The sequence below is a fragment of the Lactuca sativa genome, chromosome 9 (assembly GCF_002870075.4).
Source record: "Lactuca sativa cultivar Salinas chromosome 9, Lsat_Salinas_v11, whole genome shotgun sequence".
NCBI classification, from domain to species: domain Eukaryota; kingdom Viridiplantae; phylum Streptophyta; class Magnoliopsida; order Asterales; family Asteraceae; genus Lactuca; species Lactuca sativa.
Genome location: NC_056631.2, coordinates 119650499 through 119661304, shown reverse-complemented (window position 1 = coordinate 119661304; position 10806 = coordinate 119650499). Strand labels below are relative to the sequence as shown.

General features: G+C 39.9%; 1 pseudogene; it reads left to right on the top strand.

Annotated features, from left to right (window-relative positions):
* Window positions 1-2621: 2621 nt before the first annotated feature.
* On the top strand, window positions 2622-4112 carry LOC111915561 (uncharacterized; annotated as a pseudogene).
* Window positions 4113-10806: the final 6694 nt, after the last annotated feature.

Sequence of the window (10806 nt, the reverse complement as noted above, 5' to 3'; positions counted from 1 at the left end):
ACATTACTAGTAAACTATAATAGGTATAGTTTAGGAAGTCACTACTCGCTATTACTAGAACAATGAAACATACAAGAGTTAGTTCATTCATGAGTAAATAAAAACATACTATTATGAGAAACAAAGAGAATATACTATTATGAGAAACAAAGAGAACATACTATTATGAGAAACAAAGAGAACATACACTACACTAGCACTGAGAGAACATACAATACACTAGAGCACTATAACATTAATGTGAGCCACTACTTCATGACATGGCAATCACTTGTTGTGTCATGTTTTGCAACCAGAGTCTCCTGGTGGGAGAGCATGAGTTGGTGTATAGATTTATACGTGATTGACTATCCTACACCTTCCTGCTAGCTACAGTGGGACCTACAGGTCTACGGGTGACTAATTTCATACCATTTTGATGCCTTAGAGTGTCGTGTTTTAACTAGTCGATCAAGCATGGTTACAGCTATATCACATTTTGCCTTAATCAAAACAATGGTTTTAAGGTAGTTAGTACAATGGTAGTAGCTATATACTAATACTACAAGTACATCATTATTATTTTCCCATTACATTCATATTGTGAGCTTCTCACATAAAAGGTAATGTGAACTATACTTATGGTAAATGATAGTCTATCTTTGGGGAAAATTACACACTTTTACAAACAAACAACATACAGAACATTCAGGCCTTGGTTGAAGGCTACTTTTAGTAGAAATAATAGGATTTTCTAGGAGATACAAACATTTACAAACAGTTACAAACATTTACAAACACTTTCATACAAGCAATGACACTAAAATACTTATGAACTGACCAGATTTAATGCTGATCTACGCTTTCAAAATAACTTGTATTCTCAAGTCATCAGTAGACAGGTGCTGATGCCAGATTTTTGAGAAGATGGAGCACGTTCAAGACTCATCTCTTATTTTGATTCATATTTTTGGTGTCTTATAAACTATATAGAATACACCTGTATTAAATATATATTATTAATGCAATGGATGATGTTGTTGCTTGTTTACTATTATGCATTGTTGTGATACTGTACATGACGTCATCTGCCCCGGAACGTTTCCACCGTTCAGGTTTTGGGGTGTGACAGTTTTCATCCAAGGCTTACCATGTGGGGTTCTTGAGTTACATAGGGCCTAAAAAAGGGAAATAGGGTTTCCAGTTGAAAACCCTATCAGCCTCAACTATAAAAGGAACCCCTAGCCTCATGAAATCGGCCACTGTTTCCCTAGAAGAAACCCTAGCCGATTTTAGCCTCTCCTCCTCCTCCTCATTCTTTACTTGTGGTGTTTGTGACACCGTTAGAGGTGCAACGCTTGAGGTACTAAGCTCTTGAAGGTCAAGATCAAGGAAAGGATTACTTGCTACTACTAGTTAACAAGAAATGTATTCTTCTAACTCTAGTTGATTCATCGAATCCGAAAATTGTATGCTATTTTAGGGTTCTTGCTTTGGAAAATTAGTTTGCATGCATAACTTGAGAAAAACGAAGATCCAAAGCAATTAGGGTTGTATGTGAACGATAGGAATGTTGTAATGCTCAAAACCCATCACTTAATTCATGATTGAACTCAAAATCTCCACAAAGCTTGCACCTTTATGAGAGAGGGAACCTTAGAATGTCCAGATATACAAGTTTGAGTCCCTAAAATGGCCCTAGCTCACCAAGACCAAGAAAAAGGGACTAAAATGGCCAAAAATCAACCCAAAGTAGATCTATGAAATGAATAGCCAAGGTAGAGACTTTATACCTTGAAACTCTTGAAATAGAGATGTTAGCATTGGATCTCCAGGCTCTTCTCCAGAGGTTGAGTCTTTCACCTCCTTCTCCTCTTGAAAAAACCACCAAAAGTCTTCTTTTAAGCTCCAAGCTTCATCCAAGGCAATCTAGGGTTTTATGGACGTAGGAAGGGGTGGTGGCTGACTTAAAATGACCTAAGGAGGGGTATAATGTTGCTTATATAGGATAGAAACCTCGAAATTAGGTTTTCGGTCTGAAAGGAGTACGCCCTTCATACTCCTTTATAGGCTCGGCGTACTCATGATCCACCCGCGACCAACCACCTTTATACGCTGGGTGTACCCCAGATTATGCTGGGCGTACCCAGCCAAGCACGTGCATGCATCCTTGTATGCATGGGACTGATTTGCAATCTTTTCCATCCAGGGACCAATCTGCCAATAACTTCAAAGTACCATAACTCTCTCATCCTAAGTCCGTTTCCAATGAACCTTATATCCATAAAAAGGTGGCAAGAAGCCTTATGCTCCTAACAACACACCCAAGCCTTAAACCATCTGAATCAAACCCAAAACCCATAAAAACCTAGGTATCAATTAACATTCATACCCTTGGCTTCCGAAGACACAAATGAATACATGGATAACTTAAACCCTGGCAACTAGATCTGAAATGGGCTAAATCCTTCTTTTCCCGAAGCCCTAAACTCCATGACAACTGGTTATTGGGCCGCAGCCCCAAGCAACAAGGTAAATCTGAAACCGAGTGTTACAATTGAGGCACCGATGAGTGGTTCATGTGATCCAAACCCTAGACGAGAATAAAAATGATCGAACGTGGGCCTCTGATAAAGCGATCGATGGCACTTAACCCTAATTTATATGGTAACGGGATGCCTATAGTCTTCGTCAACGAGATGTCCGTCTTAATTAGAGATGACGTTGAATTTGAGGTCGAAAAGATCCCTAGGTAAAAATCTTTTCAGTTATTTATCAATTTGATTATTTTTCTTTTTTAAATTCCCACGATCGCCTGCATCAGTTTCGATTTAGGGTTTTTCATATTAGTTTTAGGTTTGAGATTTGTTATGTTGTTGTGTTTTTAGATGAAGATGATCATTTTTATCTTATGGTAAACTTTGAAGACTTCGTAATCGCTTGATGATGCCAACCGATTATCGCACTTTATTATGACCAGTTGCGTGGATCTTTAGTTTGCTTCACTTTAATTGGTTTATTTGGTTTCCTTTATATCATGATCACAAAAGCACAATGGAAATTCATACATAAATTCACATATTTGTTATCAACGTGTTGGAACATAACAAGAACGAATCTATATGAAATTGAATTTGATCAAATTGTGAGAGTTAACATAAGGAGCAATCTACATGAAATTGGAATTTCTATTAACAAATCAGGGACTGATGGACAAAATTTCTAACTTTTTGTGGATTTGACAATGTTAAAAAGACACGAATGCCCTCAATGCTTAAGCTAATTGTTGTTTTATAGTATGTATCTTTAGGGCACCTGGTGGAATGGCGAAAGCAAAGTGGAAAATCTATTTGTCAAATGTGCATGGTGTTTATTGTCGATACACCTACAATCAATTTTATTGCTTTTGATATGCCTCTGGTGAGTACATTTTTCATTGTAATTTTACACTTATAAACTTATATCTAACAATTCCTAATATTTTTCCCATTTATATCAGACAGTTAAAGTTACATTATTGTTATAATTTGACTTTTATTTTTGGTATAACTTTATGTACGTGGAGAAAAATTCAACCAGTCGATTTCCACAGCAACAATATATCAGGACTTGTGGAGCCTGTAAGTGGATTATGACACGTCATCATATGTACTCATATCTGATTATTGGTTATTTTGATCACTTTGATGTAATAATTATATTGAATTGTAGGTAGTCCCACATGACCTACATCGTGCATTCTGCTCCACTCATTCTTTCAAGATTTTCTTCAAGGAAGGAGGTTGGTTCTTTGTAGTATGAAGTGGAACTTATAGGAAGCATATACAAGAGATTACAAGTAACAAGAAGCATATTTAAACTGAAAGCATGCATTATGCGTGCCTATCCTTAGAAGTAATATGAATTTAATGTGACAGCAAACGATAGATAACTATCGTACAACAAACAAACCATATCACATCACAAGTGACATTCATATTTTTTTTATCTTTTAATTGCTTTGATTAGTTTTGTTATTTTTTTAAACTTATTAATTATGAACTTTTCCTCAATTTTTTGCAATTTTTGTTTTGTTATTTAACAAGTTTGATTGTTCTTCTACAGGTTCTCGCCATAATAATCGTAGCTTTTGATTTCACATTTTTTTTTGTAAGGTTATACATATTTGATTGTTCTTCTGTTATTAACCACCATTTGCCAATAGGAATTAATTCCATGCCATATTGTGATAAGGAGAGGTTGGTTTGTGATTATTATGGGAGCTTATTTAAAAAATAATTTTTTGGTAATTCTTTGGATTGTTGTTTTTGGCTTGACAATTCATGGTTTGTTTGGAATTATTGGAACATTTGGTTAATAATTAAAAAGGATCGATTATTACTGAAGTTGTTTAAGGAGTATTTTCGGCATTTTTTTTGATAATAATAGGCTGCTATGGTCTGATGGAAAGCTGTCGGTTAAATTGTGATTATTTTGATCTAGGTGATTTCGAAAGTCGGTTTTCTTTAGTATTTTTGCTAGAAAAACTGATACGTGTTCTTGATTAAAGGGTACTTTTGGAATTATGTTTTTATCTTTTCTATTGGTTTCTTTTTTGGACATTATAATGTCTTCTTTTGCTTTATTTTGTTATGTTTAATTTTTTTTTTTAAATTCCAAATATATGGATATTCTTCAAGCGGGAAGTTGACTTATGTTTTCGCATTCGGGGTAGTGCTGTTAGAACTAATCACCGGGAGTAAACCTATGATTTTAGGGATTTTATGTCATTTTCTTTACCATTTCTAACCCCGCAACACGGGGTTTCTTCTCTGGTTATAACTATCCATGCTGTTTCATAAATAGATAAACCCTTATTTAAATCTACAAAGCAGAGGAATCGCATTTATAAGATCTATTTCGAAACAATTATTTATGATCAAGTATTTGAGTCTTAGACTAAGGGGTGTGGTTCCAGTAGAGGTCGCACAACCCCTGCCACATCATCATAAACACAACCTCTCCACCTCGGTTTGGATGCGGTGGAGGCTGCACTACAGTACTAAAAGGGAGTGCTCATCTACTCTATTTTACCAAACAACTAACCATTGAAAGGTCGAAATTTTTAAATATTTTTTCCTTTAGCCATTCATATTTGAACCTCTCAAACCTTACAATTTTTTTAACCAAACTAACTCACAAACACTTCATATTTTCCCATCTTTTTGTTTTCAAAACCTTTGAAAATGCTTCTGTCACATCCCCAGTATAACTTCTTGAGGTCTAGATACATCTTATCTGACTCGGGATGGATGGAGTATCGAGTCTTGTGTGCTTCATTCATGACAACGACTCAGAACCCACCAAGCTTCGGCGTCCAGATCCGATTCATGAGATAACGTGCTCCATCATCCTTGACTTCTAAGTTTCTATCCATCCCATTTGATGCCTCACCTCTCACATTTTCTAGTTTCAAGGCTTCTAGTTTAGCTTCCTTGATTTGTGTGGCCAGGTGGGAATGGATTGTCATGGTTAAGGATTTTACTCGGCGGCCCGAATATTCCTTCCTGCTTAGGGCATCGACCACTACATTGGCCTTGCCTGGGTGGTAGCGAATTTCACACTCATAGCCGTTTAGCAGCTCTACCCATCTTCTTTGCCGCATGTTGAGCTCTTTTTGATTGAGGATATGCTGAAGACTTTTGTGATTGGTGAAGATAGTGCAATTTGTGCCGTAGAGGTAGTGCCTCCAGATCTTTAGGGCGAACACTACTGCTCCCAGTTCAAGGTCGTGGGTAGTATAATTAACCTCGTGTGTCTTAAGTTGCCTTGATGCATAAGCGATGACCTTCACTCTCTGCATGAGCACGCATCCGAGGCCTTGATTTGAAGCATCACAATATACCACGAAGTCATCCGTTCCTTCTAGAAGAGACAAGACCGGTGCACTGCACAAGGCTTGTTTTAACGGTTGGAAGGCATCTTCTTGTTTATCTCCCCACTTAAACATCACACCTTTTTGAGTCAAGGTGGTGAGTGGTTTAGCAATCTTGGAGAAGTTTTGGATGAATCTTTGGTAGTATCCAGGAAGCCCTAAGAATTGTCGGAATTCTGTTGGCATTGTCGGTGCTGACCAGTTTTCGATCGCTTTGATTTTTGAGGGATCCACATGTATCCCTTTCTCGCTAACTATGTGGCCAAGGAATACCACTTCTCGGAGCCAAAATTCACACTTCGAAAATTTAGCATAAAGCTTCTCAGTTCTTAGAGTCTCCAATACTAGTTGCAGATGTTGGCTGTGCTCTTTTTTGCTTCGCGAATAGACCAAAATATCGTCGATGAATACGATCACGAATTTGTCTAAAAAGGGTCGACACACTCGGTTCATCAGATCCATGAATACCGCAGGTGCATTTGTTAGTCCAAAGGGCACTACCACAAATTTGTAATGGCCGTAGCGCGTTCTGAAAGTTGTCTTAGGAATATCATCCTCTTGAACTCGCAGTTGATGGTAACCCGACCTCAAGTCGATTTTTGAAAAGTAGCTTGCTCCCTGAAGTTGGTCGAAGAGGTCTTCGATTCGGGGTAGGGGATATCGATTCTTGATGGTAAGTTTGTTTAACTCTCGATAGTCGATGCACATGCGAAAGGATCCATCCTTCTTTTTCACAAATAGGACTGGTGCTCCCCAGGGTGAAAAGCTCGGTCTAATGAACCCCTTGCTTAAAAGTTCATTCCATTGACTAGACAGTTCTTACATTTCTGCTGGTGCGAGGCGATATGGAGCTTTTGCTACGGGGGTAGCACAGGGAACCAAGTCGATTCGGAATTCGACTTGTCGTGCGAGTGGTACACCTGGCATATCTTCTGGGAATACGTCAGGGAAGTTGCACACTTTTGGAATGTCTTTGATATCCTTCACCCCTTGATTCTTATCTACGACGTGGGCTAAGAAGGCATGGTATTCCTTTCGGAGATACTTTTGAGCCTTGACGCAAGAAATGATTTGTAGATATGTACTGGGTTTATCGCCGTAGACGAGAAGGGTTTCACCATTTGGCAGATTAAGGCGGACGGCCCTTTCGTAACATAAAATGTCGGCACGATTTGGACTTAACCAATCCATGCCAATGATGATTTCGAAACTTTTTATTGTGATCGGCATTAGATCGATTTTGAATGAATGGTTATCTAGAGTGAGGGTACACCCTATGTATATATCATTAGTGCGCTCAACCTTTCCATTTGCAATTTCTACTACGTATGAATCTTTTAATGACTGGGGATTTTGTTTAAGTAAATGTTTGAATTGGTGGCTCACGAAACTCCTTTCTGCCCCACAATCGAAATGTACGCACGCATAAAAGTTATCGAGGAGGAACGTACTGGTAACCACTATAGGATCTTTGACTGCTTCCCCGTGTCCTATTGCCATGACTCTCCCTACATCACCAGCATTAGGAGCTTGTGCTTTTGGGCAGTTTCTCCTGAAGTGTCATGCTTCACCACATCCATAGCAGGTTTGGCTTGCCCCTGGATTGGCAACTTGGTCGATTGGTCGTGCTAGCGCTCTACAGAAACGAGCAGTATGCCCGTTCCTGTCGCAGTTTTTGCAGTGCATTTCCCGACAAGCACCATTGTGGTGGAAGTTGCACTTGTTGCACTTAGGAAGATTTCCATCATATTGCTTCGGTGACGCTGGTGTGGTAGCAATGGTGGCAGCACAGACAACAACAATCTGTTGCTACTTAGCGGGGTCCTGTGCCGGTTGCTTCTTTTTAGTGTTCCAGAACTTCCTCTTGTTGTTCCCTCCATTTGCTTGATCGGTGGTGGCGATCACAGTACTATGGTTGGCCCTGTGATCGATAAGTTGCTGTGCTAATTCCTTGGCACTTTCAAAGGTGGCGGATTTCGAGGCCAGTACACTATCTTGAATCTGGGATGATAGTCCCCAGAGGCATCGTTCCACCTTTTTCCCCTCTAGAGTGACCATTGCTGGACAGCGGAGTGCTAGGTCATTGAATCGGGCAGTATAAGTTTCGAGATCTGTGCCCGACATTCTGAGGTTCCAAAGTTCTTCTTCGAGTTTTTGTATTTCATCCCTCGAACAATACTCCTTTAGCATCAACGCTTTCAATTCTTCCCAGCTTATGGGGTTAGCCATTGTTGGAGTAAGTGACTTAACTCGGCCATTCCACCAAGTGAGGGCCCTACCGGTGAAAGTGAATGCCGCGTACTTGACCTTGCTCGTTTCGGGACAAGTACAAATTTCGAAGATTGCTTAGGTCCTTTCGAACCATTGCGTCAGTGTGATGACGCCCCCGCTCCCATTGAAGGTATCAGGTTTGCCATTGGTGAAGTCCTTGTAGGTGCATTCCTTTGTGCGCCCCGAACTGTCACCCTGGTTAGAGGGTGTAGCACCAGATCCGGATCCACCATTACCATTAGTGCCGATTTGCGACATAGCTGCCACCATAGCTGCTGCTACTGCAGCCTGGAACATTGTCGGATCAAATTGTGGAGGTGGCGGCGAAGGAGGTGGTGCTGCGCTGCTGGAAGGTCTTGGTCTTTTTCTTGGCGGCATAGTTCTATCATAAGTTTTTAAAATGATAGGTCGGTAAGACTTCAATGGTAATAACGAGTCGAGTGTTACTTGTTTTATCTTATTTTTATAATATCTCGACTTTATTGCATTAGCAAGTAATTCATAGAAAAAGTTTATGCAATTAAACTTATGAATTAAATATCGGTGACTCAAACAGAGTTATGCGTTCGGTTCCATGTCAGACCCACTCCTAAGAATCACCCGATGTGCCCCAGTTATGTGCAATTTAAAATTTTAATAAGCTGTTGATCCTAATGAGTCCTCCCTAAGTCCACAAGCAAACAAGGAACAGGTCCTAAGGCGGGCTCACCATTTCTAGGCCAGTCATTTCTTAAACACACATAACGGCGAGGCACGCCTTATAATTCTTAGAGTTATCAGTTGAAATTTGTTTGTAATACTACATAGTAAAATCTCATGTCAACATCAAACAAGGTAACATGCATGCCAAATTCATTGATAAACATTTAGTACATATTGTTTTGGCGAAAATTTGACCTCATAAGGTTCTACATTTCGTCAATGTAAAAGATAGTTTGACAGCACAAAAACCCCTTGAATAGTGTAATCACTTAATCGCAGGGTCAACCTATTCTCAAGAAAGAGTAGCACCAACGCATACTCGAAATCCCAGTTTTTATAACAAAAACATGAGCAGTGCAAACATTACTCGTGGCGGGTGGCATCTGGTCCTTGGTGGCCCTGAGATGAGGTCGAGGCTGCCTGAAGCTCCGCAATCCGGCGTTCGGCTGCGATCAATCTCTCCTCGAGTGCCGCGTGCCTCTCCTGGTACTCCCTTACCTCCGCTCAAGCAGTGGTAAGGTCCTCGATAAGTTGGTCCACTGGATAGAAGTCCCTTTCCAAATGCCTGGTGCGTGTATCGGTGGCTGCCATAACAGCGTTGAGACTTCGAACTTGATCTGTCAGTTCCTTACTTTGGTTCCCTAAATTTGTGATATGCTGGACCATGACGGGGAGGGTTCTGTTAGCCGGTCCCCCGTGGCTGAGGTCGTAGTAACCACGTCGGTCGCCATATGTTGACCGTTGGCATTGTTGTCGGCTCCATCTCTCGATCATTTGCCCAACGGGGCTCAAGCCCATTGTGGCCAAGGCGGTTCACAAGCACCCTGGCGATGTAAGGAGGGTTGAAGACTTCCTCCTCTAGCTCCTCCTCTTATTCTTCCTCTTCCGATTCTTCTTCTTCATCCTCCATTTCATCTTCCCCCTCTAGTTCTTCTTCTTCGTCAATCTCCTCCGGGTCCTCCTTAGGATCCAACTCAGGATCTTCTTCGACCAGTTCTTCGGGCTCTTCTTCAATCCAGCCAACATTTCCCTGATTGGGAAAGTATGGGTCTCCTGGTAGATGCAATCCTGCCATGTCGTCTGTTCGAGAATAGGGGTGTAAGAAGCGTGTAACGGATAATAATAATAATATTGCGCTATAGCAACATAAAATACTCCTATAGTATTTTAAGTGTTTATATTTGATTCTTAGAGTGTTCTGTATAGGGTGTAGTTAGGTGGTTAGATTTGTTGACCACTATGACTATCCCCCGGTATGTGTAAGTCACTTCTCGGACAGATATAGTTGATCAGGCTATATCCCTCCCAGACTTGATTCACATATACTAAGGCATACTCATAGTGTACAACTCCTCTTCTTTTACTTTATGTTCTCCTAGTTATGACACTATGCGAGTATGTAATGCATGTATGTATACTTTAATCTAGAAAACTATTTATTTTCTACAAGTATAACCAATTGAAAAATGTTTCAAATCAGAGACTTTTAGTCCCAAATGTGTTTATAGTTTGTATATCTTATGTGGTTTGATATACTTAATTCACTATAAACCGTGCTCTGATACCAATCGGTCACACCCCCAAACCAAGGATGGCGGAAACGTCCGGGGGTGGAGGACTTCATGTATAGTATCATAACAACCATTGTAATAGTGATTAAGGTAAACACAACCAACATAAATATAATTGAAAGAGTTACATCATTGTATGAGTTTACATGTTTCCAAATCAATTACAATATGTTGACAAAAATGTAAAATGTTTGACGCCTTAACGTCCCATCCTCAAAAGCACTTGGTTACATGTTTAGTGATTTCCTTAGAATACAAGTTGTTTGAAAAAGGTGTCAGCACAAAGATTGGTGAGCTCATAAGTTTTTGTATGCAATTATGAAAACCTTTTCTTGTAAAAGTAGTGTCCGTTCCAGAAAATCTAGTATT